Raw genomic sequence first — 17,620 nt, forward strand, 5'->3', positions numbered from 1 at the left:
TCACAGGCATCAGCATCCAGGGTAATCCACCAGTTTCTGGATGCCATGCTACCACATACCAGTGAGCACATTTATTTTTGCCTCATCCCTGAGGTGACGGCTAGCAGTATGCAGCACTTCTAAAATGTAGCACACTACCCTGAGGTACTGGGTACCATAGATTGCACTCATGTACACATCAAGGCACTACCCGGTGAGGAGGGTAGACTCTACATCAACCTCAAGGAGTACCACTCCATCAATTGTCAGGTTGTGTGCAATTCCCAGGGCATTATCATGAATGTGTGTGCTGGCAGCCCTGGTAGTTATCATGACTCCCATATCTGGCATGCATCACAGCTATACTGGATGTTTGCTAGGGGGACATCCCATAGAGCCATTTACTGGGGGATGCTGGCTACGCACTCGAACGCTGGATGATGACACCCATCAGAAATGCACACACACCCACTGAAGAAAGCCATAATGAGGAAGATGCACAAACTAGGAACATCATAGAGCATGTGTTTGGGCTGCTGAAGTTGTGGTTCCTGTGCCGCCTTGATATATCTGGTGGAGCCCTGCAATACTCTCCAGCCACATGTGCACACATGTTCACAGTATGTGCCATGCTACATAATATGATCCTGCGGAAGTAGCTGCAGCAAGATCAGCAAAGGGAAGGGATACACAGCCCCCCACCAGTGCCTAGGTCACCACAGCCACACCCACAAGGGGGACTCCAAGGAGGAAAACCCTAACGTTGTCCCTGTAGGCAGACGTAGGCATGCCCAGTATGCCCTGGCTTTGGCCAAGAGACAATGCATAGCATAATCACTGACAACCTAGGGCCCTAGAGACTGACACCTTACTCCGACTCACATACATATTAGTAAAAATGATGTCAGCCATCCCACACAACCTGTACCTCACCATGTATTGGCTATGGACTGCATGCATCAGACAGAGTCAGTCCCAAACTGCATCCACAAGGTAGGTCACACAGCTACTCACCACTTGTAAGGGGTACTAGAATATGGTAGCATATGTATGGACCTGCTGCATGTATGCCAGGAATATATTGGGCTACTGGGCTACTTGCAGAGATCTAACAGAAATGGACCAAAAATATAAGGCAAAATTCTGGACAGTCTATGAAGCTCTGTACAGTTGTGAGGTATGACTCACATATTAAAGTCAGCAAACATCCAGGGAATGCCATCAGGGAAGTGAAATAGTGTCATAACAGGTGCAGCAGCCAATGGCCTGCAGCACACATAATCCTGGACTGGAGTACAGGTAGCTCTGGCTTGGAGTCACCTTGTAAGGACTGAGAGTCACACTGGGTATGCTCCTATACTTAGCTAACTTGAGCCCAAGTCTGTTGCCTCTACCATCTAAAAACCTGCTTTGTGGAAATATATCTGTACATACATACAGCTACATATACATATCTGTCTCTCCCTATTCCCCTCATCCTTCATTAGTGTATGTATCAGGATGTGGCATATATATATATATATATATATATATATATATATATATATATATATATATATATGTATATAGCTATATAAAGTACGATGATACATAGAGCCTCCACATATATCTACATAACACATTTACATAATGTACACACACAACAGTTAAGGAGACATCCCTGTTATACACATTTATATAGATATGTGTGGGGATGTACAAATGTCCCTTCATACCCTGGAATGCTGGGGTTATCTGCACTTACACATCACAACAGTTGTCCAAAGGAACCAGACCAAGGCTGCAACAGTACATAATCCATGCACCCACAGACCCCTGTTCTGCTGATTATCACCCTGTAGACAGACATAGGTATGCAGGTGGTGTAATATACAATGGGTGCAATGCATACCTTGGACAGGCCATATTATCCCTAGCCACATACCCACCTATCAAATTGCAAACAGCCATATATGGCCAGACTAGTAAGTATACACACATAGCAGGAATATTACCAGGTATCCCACCCTTAGGACACTAGATACAATAACTGTACCAAGCAGTATCACTCTGCAGGCCACACATGCTGGCTAACACAAGGCCACTTTGTGTGCTCCACAAGTACTGTGCCTGCATCTACATATACAGCAGACATGACCTGTGGAACATGTGATAAGTACTGTGAGCTGTAGTGTGTAATACTAAATAGGTTGTGGTTCTAGTGTACATTATACAACTTGTGTGTGTGTGTGTGTGTGTGTGTGTGTGTGTGTGTGTGTGTGTGTGTGTGTGTGTAAATATATCTACTTACAGCACAATGGACATGCCCACATGCGCTATCTCCAGGGAATGGTATGCATTTTATGGCCCTGTGACTGGCTGCTAGCCTCCAAATTGCCCTCATTTACAAGGCCTGCTGATGTAATTTATCTTAAGAGCACTTGCTGACAAGCTTATATCAGATAAACTCCTTGGTGCATGCCATAAGTACTGTGAGCTGTAGTCTGTAGCAATAGAGAGGTAAGGGTTTTAATCTCACATCATCCAACTTGTCGGTGTGTGTATGTAAATATTTCCCTCTCAGTACTACAAACATGCCCATCTGGCTTATCTCTGTGCAATGGCTATGCATTTTAAGCCCTGTGACTAGCTGCTGGCCTCTACATTGGCTTCCTTTACAAGACCTGCTGATATCATCCACCTTAAGGGTTCTGTCTGACAATCTAATGTCAGAAAAACTCTGTGGTGCATGTGATAAGTTCTGTGAGCTGTAGTGTGTAATAATAAATAGGTAGGAGGTCTAATCTCATATCATCCAACTCTGTGTGTGTATTAACATATCCCCTCACAGCACTATGGACATGCTCATATGGGCTATCTCCATGCAATGGTATGCATTTTATGGCCCTGTGACTGGCTGCTGGTCTCTAAATTGCCCTCCTCTACAAGGCCTGCTGATGTGATCCACCTTAAGAGCACTGGCTGACAATCTAACACCAGATAAAGTCTGTGGCACATATGATAAGTACTGTGAGCTGTAGCATGTAACAGATAGATAGGGTTTCTCATCTTACATCATCCTGCTGTGTGTGTGTGTGTGTGTGTGTGTGTGTGTGTGTGTGTGTGTGTGTGTGTGTGTGTGTGTGTTTATAAATATATCCCCTTATAGCACTGCAGACATGCCCATGTGGGTTATCTCCATGGAATGGCTGTGTACTACATGAACTACAATATGAACTGGCACCTCACCTAAGTGTCATGTTTAATCATAGCCTCACCTCAGGTTTTGTGCCCACTGAGTGGCGCACAGCTACAGTTATCCCACTCCACAAGGGGGGATCCACCTTAGATCCCGGAAACTACCGCCCCATCAGTCTGACAAGCCTTATCTGCAAGGCCATGGAGCGTATTATCATGGAACTTATAAACAAAGACATTGGCAACCTTCAAACACTGGACCCCACCCAGTTTGGGTTCGTGAAGGGCCGATCTTGTCTCCTGAACTTGATTGACTTCTTCGAATCAGTCTCCAGAGCCATGGACAAGGGTAAGGTGGTCCACACAGCCTATCTAGACCTTGCCAAGGCCTTTGACACCATCCCCCACTCTGGAATCATAGATAAACTTACTAAGCTGGGCATTAATCCCTACGTCACCCAATGGTTTGCTAACTGGCTTACTGATAGAACCCACACTGTAAAAGTAGCCGACTCCAAATCCAGCTCCAGACAAGTGACAAGTGGAGTACCTCAGGGTTCAGTCCTGGGACCGCTCTTGTTTGGCATCTACTTCTCTGAAGTACAGGCCAACACTAAGGGACTCTGGATAACAAAGTTTGCAGATGACTGCAAACTGGGAGCCATTACTGGATTCCCAAATGATGTGGATACACTACAAAAGGGTCTTACAGAAACAGATGCTTGGTGCCAGAGCCATGGGCTCAAGCTCAATGCCAAGAAATGTATAGTTATCCCCTTTGGGAAAAATATGTATCCATGAATTACCATATAGGTGGCAGTACACTAAACACCGAAAGTTTGATAAGAGACTTAGGGACACAGGTGGACAGTGGTCTCACCTTCGATAACCACATCGCCACAACAGTCAGGAAATCCTTCTATGTGGCACACCTCATCACTAAGGGCTTTTCATCCAGAAAAATGGAGGTCATTGTCCCACTGTACTCATCCCTCATTAGACCCATTATAGAATACAATGCCCCGTTTGGTATGTACCTCTCAAGACATCTGCAACAACTGGAAAGGTCACAGAAATACCTCACTAAAAGAATCACAGGCCTAAAGCAGATGCCCTATGCTGACCACCTTAAAAAACTCCAGCTATACTCTGTCGCATATCGTCTACTCAGAGGCGATCTTTGCTTAACATACAAGGCCATGTCAAACCCAGAGCTGTTGGACATGCTACACTTAAAGAAATCCCAATCCTTCAGAGGCACAGGCTCCAGGGATCTAAACCTTGTCATCACAATAAACAAAACATGCTGGACTCTGGAATAGATTGCCCATACATGTCAAGCAGAGTGCCTCTTTGGTCCTCTTCAAAAGGAACCTTGACGATTAGATGGGAGAAAGGAAATTCACCCCAGGGATCACGTCAGTCACCCTGCTAGACAGGGGTCCAGGGAAGTAAATAGTGTGGGAAGAAATAGCCAGGGAATTGTTATGGCTAGGCTTGTATAGGCCCTAGTGCTGATAGCCTAGTACCAACCTATGAACCTATGAACCTATGGGCATGCAACTAGCTGCTGGCCTCTACATTGCCCTCCTCCACATAAGCATAACTGATGTCCACCACCTTCTAGATTTGTACATTCAGAAAACCCAGGTGATGCACATCAAGGGTAGCAGACCTTGTCACAAAGTATGAATGCATGTTTACACCGAATTCCTCCATTGTCTATGATACACTGTTATACAAATATGCACCTAGGGAGCCATGCACGTATACTGCCTTACCCTGCTGACAACAGATGCCTGTTGTGCTGCCATGCCATCCTGTGCTGCTGTATTTTTATCAAGTGTCCATTGTTTAACCACTCAGAAACCTGGAACGGACACATACACATGTCTGTGAGGGACAGAAGCATACACAGGTCCATGACACACCTGTCATTCTGTACCTCTACTGCCAGTTTAACATCATGCAACAAAGTTACACAAAGTTGGATTTGTAGTCATGACACATGGCAGCATACAATACTTGTAGTGGCCCACAACAAGTGCCATGGTAAAACAATATTGCACTACACAACTACATGTAAGATAATATATTCACCCTCATCAGACACATATTTGCATTTTCCTGCATCAATGTCATGGATGGCAGGGATGTGGCACAGGTATCACCACATGCACAGGGTGTGGTGTGGGGGTGTCAGAAGCCTAGGTTGTGCCAAACAGGTTACAGCATGTGTGTGAGTCAGGAAGGGGTGTGGATTTAATGGGTCATGGAGAGGTGCCACATGTGTCTGTTGGTGCCCTGCATGCAACAGTGGTCTTTGAGTGTGTGCATGCACACAGTCAGGCCCAGTGGTAGCCCTACACATGTGTATCTTGGACAGCTGTGGACCATACATAGTAGAGTGGACAGTTCACCATCTCCAGCCGCAAACAAGTGAACTGGCTCGGCCAGGAGTAGCACTGGCACAACCATTTCCAGAGTTAGATGCTGTGCCAGTATCTGATGGTGACTGTAATATGCTGGGGCTTTGTCCCACATGGGATCACCCAGGACCACATCCCCATGGCCTTCCACATCAAGGTGAGGACAGCACACTTCCCTCTGTAGCACTGTAGGTACTGTCAGTATGGGAGTGTGACTATGCATGGCCACATAGACTCCCAGCAGATGGTGTTGCTAACCTTCATCCATGTCTCCAATGCCGAACTCCAGCCAGATGTTCCAGCACAGACATCCAGTGGTCAAAGACAGACACTGTCTCAGCCCATCATCTATCCACAACAGCAGGGAACTGGTCCAGGATGTCCCTAATGTGGTAGAGGACATCACGGATGTCAGACTGTGCTGCATCCATAACCCTAGGCATCCATGTGGTGTTGCATTCAGAACTTGTCTGTGCCTCCATGATGGATTGAACCATACAGTGAGTGACCTGTGATGTGACACCTGCAACAGGTGGTGGATGGACAGCAGTCTTTCTATGAGCACCCCCTGTCAATCTGCCTGTGTGGGACCTTGCTAGGTCTCTGGCTATGGCCAGTGTCTACACTCACTGAAGCCATAGTTGTCACACTACCCTGTTCAATGTCACCACCCTCTGACTGCCCACTATCTTGGCCTCTGGGGACTGGGTATGTGTGGGCATACTGATTGTGTGCAGTGACAATGGGGGCAGAAGAGGGATGTCGATCTCTGGGACAGATTCACCAACTGACAACCTCACCTGTGCTGCACTATGGCCACCATCATCATCAGCATCCGAGGAGACACTGACATCAGGTTGTGAGGGGGACAAACTTTACCCCTCCTGTCACCTGTGAGAAGCAAAATAACAGCAGTACATTATTACCTGCACTAATATATATGGTAATCCACACAGGCTCATACAGATGAAGATCTACAACTGCAGTACAAGTTCCACATCTTGACATCTCTGCTCCCATGCACAACAGACAAACTCACAACAAGTTACACAGACAAGTCAGGCCTGTTATAACATGCATATGAGCTACATCCAATTAATGTTGCCAGTACAATACACCTGAAAGGTATGCAATGTGACAGTGTATGTGATAGACCTAAACATAACACCCAGTACACTTATATTGAGAATGATATGTCAGTGCTACTATCAGTGCCTGGTATGTACCATGAGTGTGGGCCTTTTCCCCCCATTAATTATGGCTTTGTCCTGAGTTCTTGCTGTAAGAGGTTTACAGGTATGTTAGGCATAGCTCTCAACCAAACAGGGACAAATGTCAACAGACACAGGGACTTAGCCAAAGTACATCAGGGACATTCAGGGTCAGTTTTACAATGTTAGAACTAATTATGTGAGACATGGACAGAATGAGAGGAGGTGAATTACAGTACATTGTTTGACATTACAGGGGTGTACATCCTCCCTTATTGTCACTATGTACTTACTATGTGTAATCCACAAGCTTTCTTACTACAGCCAACCATTGTAGGTGGTATTGACAGGGACAGAGCTGGGATGTGATTGAAATCAGGGACAATTGAGAGACATTCATGTAGGTGTAGGGCAGCAGATTATCAATGATGTCATCACCATAGATTGAAGACATGCTTACTGCTGTAATTACCATTCTCCATACCATCATCCTCCATCTGAATCCTGTTATATGTAGAAATCTATTACATACCTGGTGGACTGCAGTACTCTATTATTGAACTTTTCTTCAAGTAATGTTTTGATAATACACTCTCTGTGTGTGTTAAGACTCATGCACACCTGTTCCACATAACAAGATGCCTATCTTTGTAAGGTACTGCTCATTAACAGGTAATTGCCCCTGCACCAGTCTGTGGCTCAGAATTGCTAATTGCAGCCAAAACAACTGTATTGCACTATCATTAGCCAATGACATGCCACCACAGTCAAACCTCTCAACCTCTTAGAGCAAAAAATCTGGACAAAGTCATAAATAAAAGTGAGACAAAGGCCCCAAAATAGGGACACTTTTTAAATATTGCTCTTACAGATTCAGAAAGTTTTCTGAAGGGTAGGAAGTCTGAAACTCAAATGTCTGTCATAATTTTTTAACTTTAGTCTTTAGTGATTTGCCACTAGTTTGCCAGAAAACCACAATTTTATGGAAAACGGATCAAAATATGAGGCAAAACTCTGGACATTCTGCAAAAATCTGTACAGTTGAGAGGTATGGTCACAGTGCAATATGTTAGGCCTTCGTGTAGGCCTTGGCCCCTGTCTTAGTTAATGAGATGGACATTACTGTGGTGTGGAGACCACAGCATCACAGAAGGTAGGTACAAACACCATCCACTGTAGAGATTTATAATGTATGTCCACAGTTTTGCCTCATATGTGTGGTCAGTGTCCCATACCATTGGGTTTTCTGGCAGGGCACTGGCAGTCATTGTGGGCTGAGGTGAATAAAGGAAGACACACATGTGTGTGTTACACTGCATACCTGTCAGACTATGCATACTACTGCAATAGCTGTTATTCTATCAACATACTATCTTTGTAGGGGCAAACTGTTACACGTGTCCCTATCTGTGGCCCTTTGCTCCCCATTAAGAATGTCTGTGTCAGGATACCTTGTTCTAGGGAATTGGGAGGTATGGTAAGTTTGTAGCAGCTACCTTTACATACAGCTGTGTATGCCACAGGCTGCAGGTACTGCCATGGCCTAAAACACATGGGGGGAGTGTGAACACTTTGGTAGACAGCAAGTTGTATGAGTAACTGTGTCAGCTGTGTCAGGGCAAGGGTATTCTCTACAGTGCAATTGGGGCATGTGCTTAAGGTACGCCTATTATGCAACAGTGCAACTAACAGATTAGTAGGCTACATATATTAAGCTATATGGATATGTGCATTCTGTCTCTGCCCTCAGGCCTTTGTCTTGCAAAACTGGGTAGCAGTTAATTAAGTAACAGAAACCAGTGGGGTGTAAGATTGCATGACTCAGTCATTACTTGCTGTCTTCACAATAATGTAACTGCAGTGCGACACAACACTGGGTTTGAACCCAGAATCGTGTGTGGCAAAATGTATTGCATGCAAGACATTTAACAGAGTGAGCTACTGAGACTCTACAAATGCATGTGCATTTGCAGGATATATGTGTACATATACAAACTGTGAGAAGCATTTCCATAACCATGAGTATGTGTGTGACTTTATATGGCTGTATTTCTGCAGCAGGGTCCCAGTTGTACATGTACTTTCCCATTGCTGTCTTAGCAGGTGTCTTACCACAAGTTGTTGATAGTAGGCATATATACCAGCTATCACAGGCCTCACTTGCATCCATTAGTATGTCTTCATTATTATTTATTATTGGACCAGAGTCCAGGGTACACTCCCACTTTTCACATTATTTTTTTTTTTATTTCAGTTACATGCATAATGTCTGTAAGTAGTAAGCAGTATGTTTTGCTGGAAACAACTACTTAGAATAGAGTCTGCGTACTGTGGTGGGTAAATGCAGTCAGCTATAGTAGAGATGGGCATGGGTTTTACACTAGGCAGAGGTGTTTATTTTCTACATGTGAGTAACACTGTCATAAACACACATAGACATTAAAGCTCTTTAATGCTCATTTAAGCTCATTTAAGCTGAGCTAAGCAAACCGGCGCGGTGGCTCCACACAAACCCACACTAAAAAAATATAAAGAAAAGAAAAAGGGGGTGATAGGAAAGTGGTGAAATGGGGCCAAGCAAGGGGAAAACACAATGTGAAAGGCAGGTAGGGATGTGCAGGACGGGTGTAAGGAAGGATCATAGCTATCTATTTCTTGTACACCAACAGCTGTGCATTTTGACAGGTTTTGTAGATGAATTTGGACTCTCAAACCCCAGAGAGAGGGGTGAGGAAAACATAAATGTATTGCCAAGCGAATTGGACCAAATTTGTTGTGTCCAGATGGACATATGTGGGAAATGGTGAGCTATGTATGGGGCAATATTTTTTATGTGGGACAAGTGCCCATTTTTTTTAAGGAGAGAGTGGAATGCTGGAGAATGGACATAGGTATGTGTGGTGAGGTAAGCTGGATAGGAGAAGATGCAATAGCAGACAGACAAGACAGCAGACAGGGGAGGTGTGTGGCACATGCAGGAGGGTAAACACCTTGGATGGGGAGAGTGTTGAGGAATCAGAGTCATATGTGCCTCCAGATGGCAGCAGCATAATTGAAATCCCCTTCCATGGGTAGTCAGCACTGGTCCTTCACTGCCCTGAAGGTGGTTGTGGTGGAGGCTGGGTGCCAGGGCCAACCTGCACCACCAGGTTGGCTAGTGTGCCCTCAATCTGGCACTGGTGATGTTCATAGGTCCAATGAATGATCCTGCTCTCCATAACCGGCAGTTCCTGTTGGGTGACTGCTTCCCCTCCACCACAGCTCCCAGGGGGAGGCTGAGCCCCATCCCCTGAGGCAGTTCCACCCGACACCACAGGTGCTGCAGGGGCAATGGAGGAGACACCACTGGCTTAGGTCCTAGACATGCTAAGACCCAGTGCCACAGTCAGTTGAGGCAAGATAGGCAGATCACCAGGAATCAGCCTAGCCTGACATGCTGTGGTAATAGAGGTATAGCAATAAGTATAGGTTAGTTATGAACAAAACATAGTAAATAATAACAACATGCCAAACAGTGGAAATAACCCAATTACATGCTGATGCATATTATGTGGAACACAACAATACATGCCAGAACAGTTAGTATGTTATCAGCATGCCAGTAACAGTTACAGCGTAAGGCCAACAAAAGAGGTAATTCAACAAGATATGTTAATATGCAATCAATATAATACATCACAATAATAATACACGTCTAAAATACGGGTAATTGAACAACATATGTGAACAGTAATCCATAACCAATGGGTAACAATAACAATGAAATGAAGATAAGGGATGGGAAGAGAGAGTAAAACAGTCCATTAGTACCATTATAGGCTATTTATTTGACAACAATATTACTATCTACTCTACGGGTCTGTCCTTTATTTATGTGTACAAGTCCCCCTATAGCTACTGTAGCATGTACAGACCTCTCATGCTATTTGCATGGGATAGTATGGGCCAAGCAGGAACAACTGTGAGTACACTACTGTACAGAACAGTGGCACAATAGGTGGACCTATATAATTACCAATGTGTACTGTGGGCTGATGTAGTGATACTTTGCAATTTAGGTAATCATGCCAATGGTAATCCTGTGACAGACTGATTATGCACTATTAATTACATTACATGACAGCATGATACTTGAGAGACATGTATGTGTACAGTACAGACCTTAAACAACTATCATGCCTTACTTGCAGGCATGGGGATAGAACCTAATAGCAGTGACTGAAGAGGACTTCTGCATGGAATGTATGAATTGGCTGCAGTAACATTGAACAGGCACTCCAGGCATACAGCCATACCAAGATTACACATTTTATTTATTTCATTTTATTTTATTATCATATTTATTTCCTTTATGTTATGCTGTACTTTCACATTCTTGCTAAGGATTTTAACAGTCTGCAACATCTAAACACACAATTATTTACTCATAATATGGGCTACCTCACCCATTTACATGTAGTTCCTGTGGAGAGAGAATCTGTAAACATTACATGAACAATACTGTACTATTTAGTACTACATAGCACTGGATTTGAACCCTGGTCTGTGTGTGGCAAAATGTACTACAGACAGAATATTTAACAAACTGAACAACTGAGCCACTGCTAACTACTGACTGACTAATATTTGCCTAGAGCTCACCGGGAACCGGTATATGACTTGGTAGTACTACTACAGTTATATACTAGACTGCAGTGACAGTAGAAGACACATGCATGAAATACAAGCATGACAAACATAGTAGGTAATCTACACGGGTCTATATTAGAACATCGACTTTTTAAAACATTGAATGTTCTAATATCGACCCCTATTCATTGAACGCTGACAGTATCGAACATGCAGAACAGCAAATTGTTTTCCAGGGAAAAAATTTGCTGTTCCAACACACATACACACAACACAAGCACACCAAACAAACAGAAATCCACACACATACACCTAAGATCATACATCTAACCTTACACTAAACTTTACATACACCACTAGCTATCCAATTACCTTAACCCAAATGCTAACCCTAAGGTCCGTCACTATCGCACATTCATCTCACCCGTGCCCTAACCCTAACTCACCTACCCCGCCCTAATTCTCACACGCACACAATCACACACTTCCCTGATCCCAACCCATAACTTTCCACCACAGTGCTGAAAATAGCAAAGCCACAGGAATGGCCAGCCGAATTCCTTCCCTAGGAAGAAATTTGGTGTTCTGCAGCTTTGCTATTTTCAGCGTTCGCTGAATAGGGGTCGATATTAGGACATTCAAAGTTGTGAAACTTTGATGTTCTAATACAGACCCAATCTACACATTAGTATATAGAATGCAGGTATATACAATATATTGTTACTGGTTTGAAATATCTGTGAAGTCAACCAACAATATCAGATCATGGAGTGGGCTACCTCACCCATATAGCTTGCTTACCTGCTGTTTGTGAGTGACATAGCATTATATGGGCAATATTGGCCTAGAAACAGCCTTGATCAGTACTGTATATGTTGCATGTTATGGCTATTACAGTGTTATACTTGACTGCAACACTTTCTATTACAGCCTGAATGCATACAGTTGTACTTCAGTGGTTAAATCAAGGCAAACCTAATGTACACAATTCACCTTGTGTTATTGGTAGTGGTACATGAATTATTGCAGAACAGTTGGCATTATTCATTTCTTGACAACCAGCTCTAATTCCACACTTGTTGCACTACAAACTTTATTGTACATACATTCATGCTGTTTCTGGTACTGTTTTGAGTTTTTATTAAACAGCAGTTGTCATTATTCAGGTCTTGCAATACAGCTCTACTTCCACAGTTATTGCACTACAGACTTTCTTGTATAAACTTTAATGCAGGTAATGCTATTGTTTCATGTTTTTATTGCACTACAGTTGGCATTATTCATTTATTGCACTACAGCTCTAAGTCCACTTTTATTGCAATACAAACTTTAATGTACATACTTTATTGCAGGTAATGTTTTACTCTTTCTTACTTATTTTACTACAGTTAGCATAATACAGCCATACTCACCACACTCACAGCACAACCTGGCCAAGCACCTGGCATGTGCCTCGAGGTTGTGAGCCCTCTCCTCTGCAGCTGTTGGAAGAGAAAACCACCATTATGCATACCAGTTTATTTATTTTATTTATTTATTTATTAACATTTATTTACCAGGAAATTCCAACTTGGAATGAAGCCAATTTTCAGTGGATGCCCGGGGAGAAATGCTCCCGATGCATGTCTTTGTGATGTGGGAGGAAAAAAGAGCAGCCAGAGGAAACCCACAGAAATGCAGGGAGGACATGCAGACTCCACACAGAAGGCACTCCAGCCGAGAATTGAACCAGAGAACTCTTGCTGTGAGGTGACAATGCTACCGCTATACCACTGCATTTCAGATTAGATATTGGTGGTACAGAGGTAAATGTACTTACATACATGTGGAAAATCCCCTACCTGAAATTCTCAGACCCAGTTGTCCAAGAGCTCTCACTTACATTTCTTCAGGTTGTCATAGTGGTGACAACACTGCTCACCTGTGCGGGGGATACCACCTGCACTGGTGAGATCCCTTGCCAGCTGGTCCCAGGCTTCCACCTTGCACTTTGAGCCTTGGTAACCTCCATGCAGAAGCCGGCCTTCATGTTTTTTTACAAGGAGTCTGACCATGACCCTGGACTCCAGGATGCCCCAGCGCTGTGCCCAAAAGCGTGAATCCTCACCAATGCCTGCATAGCATCCTTTAGAGACAGAACTCCAAAGGATTATTCTGTATTCCTGCCTATTGGGCTTAATATAGCCTACTTTCCCAGCCTTACATGCCATTGGGCAATATTTAAAAATGTAGCAATTCCCTTAGCAGCATGCACAGTTGAGCTAAACAGTGCGAAAACCCCAAAACTCATGTTCTTACCAGTAGTTAGCAGTGTGCAAACCAGCTAAGCAAAGCTGAGCAGTGCATAAACATTTTCAGCCATTATTGTATTTATGTGGTGCTGAGCAGGGCGTAGCAGAGCTTAGCAGAGCACAGCTGGTCAGAATTTAAATAAACTTGGCATAATTTGTATTTCAAAAATAAATGCTTATCTTCCCTTGCATGTATTCAAACACTGCCCCTATTGATCATGGGGCCTTACTTCTACCCATTTAGCTACGAGGATATTTAGAACTCAGCTACACCTTTATGTATACCTCTCAGCTTCCTATATGCACTGCTGAACACAGAACCACACTGCGCAAACCCACTCAGCTATGCTTAAAAATTACCTTTAAATAAATAATTAATTGCATCTGGTTTCTATTTTCAGATGTCTGGCAGGTGTCACAGTGCCACTTAGCATTGCTATGTTCCATGCTGCACCTCTCAAACATGCTTTTTAAAACAAAAAAAGAAAAAAAAAAATAGAAAAAAGTAAAAATCAAAAGCAAAACAAATAAACACAACACTTAGTAATCGAAAGACAAAAAATCCACCACAAAACACAAAAACTGAACTCAACGCTGGTCCGGCACAATGAAGGCTGTCCAGTAACCACAATCACATTGTTTTGGTATTCTGAATTACGACCACAGAGTGAAAATAATTAAACTAATATTTATTTAAACAGAAAATAATAAAATGAGTAACAGACTTAGCGCTTTCATCTCACCACTGAGACTTCTTCAGAATCCTGTTACCAATAGATTCAATTGTTCTTTTATAACAAATAATTCTCACTCATTGGTCCACAGAAACTGACATCATTAATTGATAATTAATATAAAACAAAATAAAATTATGTAAATAAAATGTAATGAAATGTAACTGGCCTTCGTTACTTTTCTTGACTGGGGCTGGCTAAATATTTTAATACAAAGAATTGATTGAATGAACAAACCACACAAAACCTAATTATTGAACAAATTATAGCTTATAAATACTGAACTATCACTGTGCACTACTTCATTATCTAAAAAATGTATATATATTTTTTCTATGTGTAAATTGATAGAAAATCAACAGTAAAACATATGTAACATAGCATGCATAGATAAAAATGCTCAATATAAAAATCCTAAATATAAAACCTAATATAAACAAATTTAAGATATGCAAATTGCAAATATAAAAATGCAAATATAAATATAAATATAAAATATAAAAGGTGCAAGCATGAAAAATTCAGGCATAAAAATTCAGACATAAAAACTACAGGCATAAAAATCAGAACATAAGCATAAACATAAGGAATCCAGACATAAAAATTCACAGATCCCCAAAAAAAAACACAACACTTAAACACTTGACATTATACAATTGGACAGTGCAGGGAGTGTCTTACTCATCTGCAGACACAGCTGGCACTACACTCCCTACACTGATTCAATAACAGTGTTCCATGGCTCTCCCTCGGCAATGCGCCATGATTAACATGCATGGTGAACTGCTGAGGAGGAACCATGTACATGGATACAATAACATTCTGTGTAGGCTCTACACTATGCCTACATGGAGTTTATTAAATCCTGGGGGCAGGTAAATACCTACAGCCACTAGATGAATAATTCCAGCCCTCCTAATATAAAAACAGAGTAAGAGAATGTCTGGAGTGAAGTGCTACCACAAACAAACTTAAAGATATGGATACAGCAGTGTAGCTTAAACAGCTCATAAAAGTGTGGTTATTCAATAAAAGTACTTTGCTTTGCATAACTGAGCCAAGAGCCTCTCAATTGTATAGAATTTATAAAGATACTAAAAACAACATAAGCTGATTAATAAGCTCTCCAGCCAATAAAATTACATGCAGAAATCTCAGGTGTTTCCTCAACCTGGATAAACCAGGCTACCTCTCAGTGCACTAGAATGAAAATGAACTGACCTTGAAGAGAAACGAGTGTTTGTTAGAGTGTAAAAATACACTAATTTATCCAACAGCTAGCTACATAATGAATTCAGATGAAGTAAATCAGCACAACAGAAAAAAGAGGCAAAAATTGACTTTTTCGATATAAGCACAAGGAAAAGCAAATAAATAATTCAAATAAAACATTCAAGATATCAGCAGCAGTGTTGAAAGGCAGGAGCTTATTAAGCTCAATTTACAGTAGGGGTGGGAAGCTTAAAATCACTAGGTTTAAAAAGAAGACTGACAAATGGGAGAGTGGGTGAGAAACTCCTAGCAGGGAAGCGCCAGCAGTGCCATACCTTATGCAGGCTTTAAATTCTTCAGACAAAGTCAAAGACCCAGAATTTCACTTTGTATTCAAGTATCACTCAGGAGACAAATCAAATTAACCAATGAAAATCATGTGAAATATAAGCCTAGATAATTTAAGTGTCTGTCTCTCACACAGAACAAAGCCACCAGGCCATAACAATACAACACTTGCTTGTTTATTACATGTTCATAGGTAATAAACTCCTTTCCTATGGTTGCCGCTGTCATTTCTTTTCAAAAACATGGCCATATCTGATATAACCAACATTACAGCTGTTAACCAACATTATAGCTGTAAATTCCTTTTGATCTTGTGCATACATGCTGAGGTAGAGAAAACAGCAGTGGTGTCAGCTTGCATATATAAGTTCCCTGTATATACATCTCATGTGCAATAACTGCAGTCTAGGCATTCACCCCATAATGTATCTTCTGTCTTTGCCAACTGCTATCTCAACTCAGCATTTAATTAACATGTACATCACATTTTCTGTCTCTTTGTTACACTGCAGCTTTATATAAGTTCATAGGTTCATAGATGTGTACCCTGGAGCCTTTATAAGCCTAGCCCATAGAAATGCTCTGGCATCGTGCTGCCCGACATTAATTCCCAGTGCCTCTATCAAGTAGAGCCACTGGAGTGATCCCGAGGTGAACTTTCTGTTTCCCATCTGCTCATCAAGATTTCTCTTGAAGAGGGCCAGTGAGGTGCTCTGCTTGACGTGTATTCCAGAGCATGGGAGTCTCTGGGTTATGAACCTGTCCCTCCAGCATTTTCTGTTGATTGTGGTAATGAGGTTGAGGTCTCTGGAGTGTGTGGTGCAGAGGGATTGGGATTTCTTTAGATGTAGCATTTCTAACAGAGCTGGGTCAGACATGGCTTTGTAAGTCAAGCAGAGGTCACCGCTTAGTAGACGATATGAGACAGAGAATAGCTGGAGTATTTTGAGTCTGTCCATGTAGGACATGTGTTTAAGGCCTAGGATCCTCTTCATGAGGTACTTTTGTGGCCTTTCCAGCTGTTGCATGTGTCTAGTGAGGTACATGCCAAATGGGGCATTATACTCGATGATTGACCTAATGAGGGAAGAGTAGAGTGAGAGAGATGATGGCTTCTTTCTTCCTTGATGAAAAACCCTTGGTAATGAGGTATGCCACATAGAAAAATTTTCTGACCACAGTGGCAATGTGGTGGTTGAAGGAGAGGTTGCTGTCAACCTGTGTCCCCAGACGTCTTATAATGCTTTCAGTGTGCAGTGGGCTCCCTTCGATGTGGTAATTAGTGGGAACTGAGTTTTTCCCAAAGGGGATGACACATTTTTTGGCATTAAGCTTAAGGCTATGGTTTCAACATCAGTCATTGGTCTCAGTGAGGCCTTTCTGTAGGATGTCTACATCACTTGGGGAGTTAATAATGGCTCCCAGCTTGACATCATCTGCGATCTTGGTCAGCCAGAGTCCCTCCATGTTGGCCTGGACTTCTGAGAAATAGATGCCAAACAGAAGAGGACCCAGGACCAATCCCTGTGGGACTCCACTCATGACTGGTCGGCAGTCTGACTTGGAGTCTACTACTTTCACACTGTGGGTTCTATCTGTGAGCCAGTTTG

Source organism: Protopterus annectens, chromosome 10.part0 (genome assembly GCF_019279795.1).
Source record: "Protopterus annectens isolate FY-2018-M chromosome 10.part0, PAN1.0, whole genome shotgun sequence".
In the NCBI taxonomy this organism is placed as follows: Eukaryota; Metazoa; Chordata; order Ceratodontiformes; family Protopteridae; genus Protopterus; species Protopterus annectens.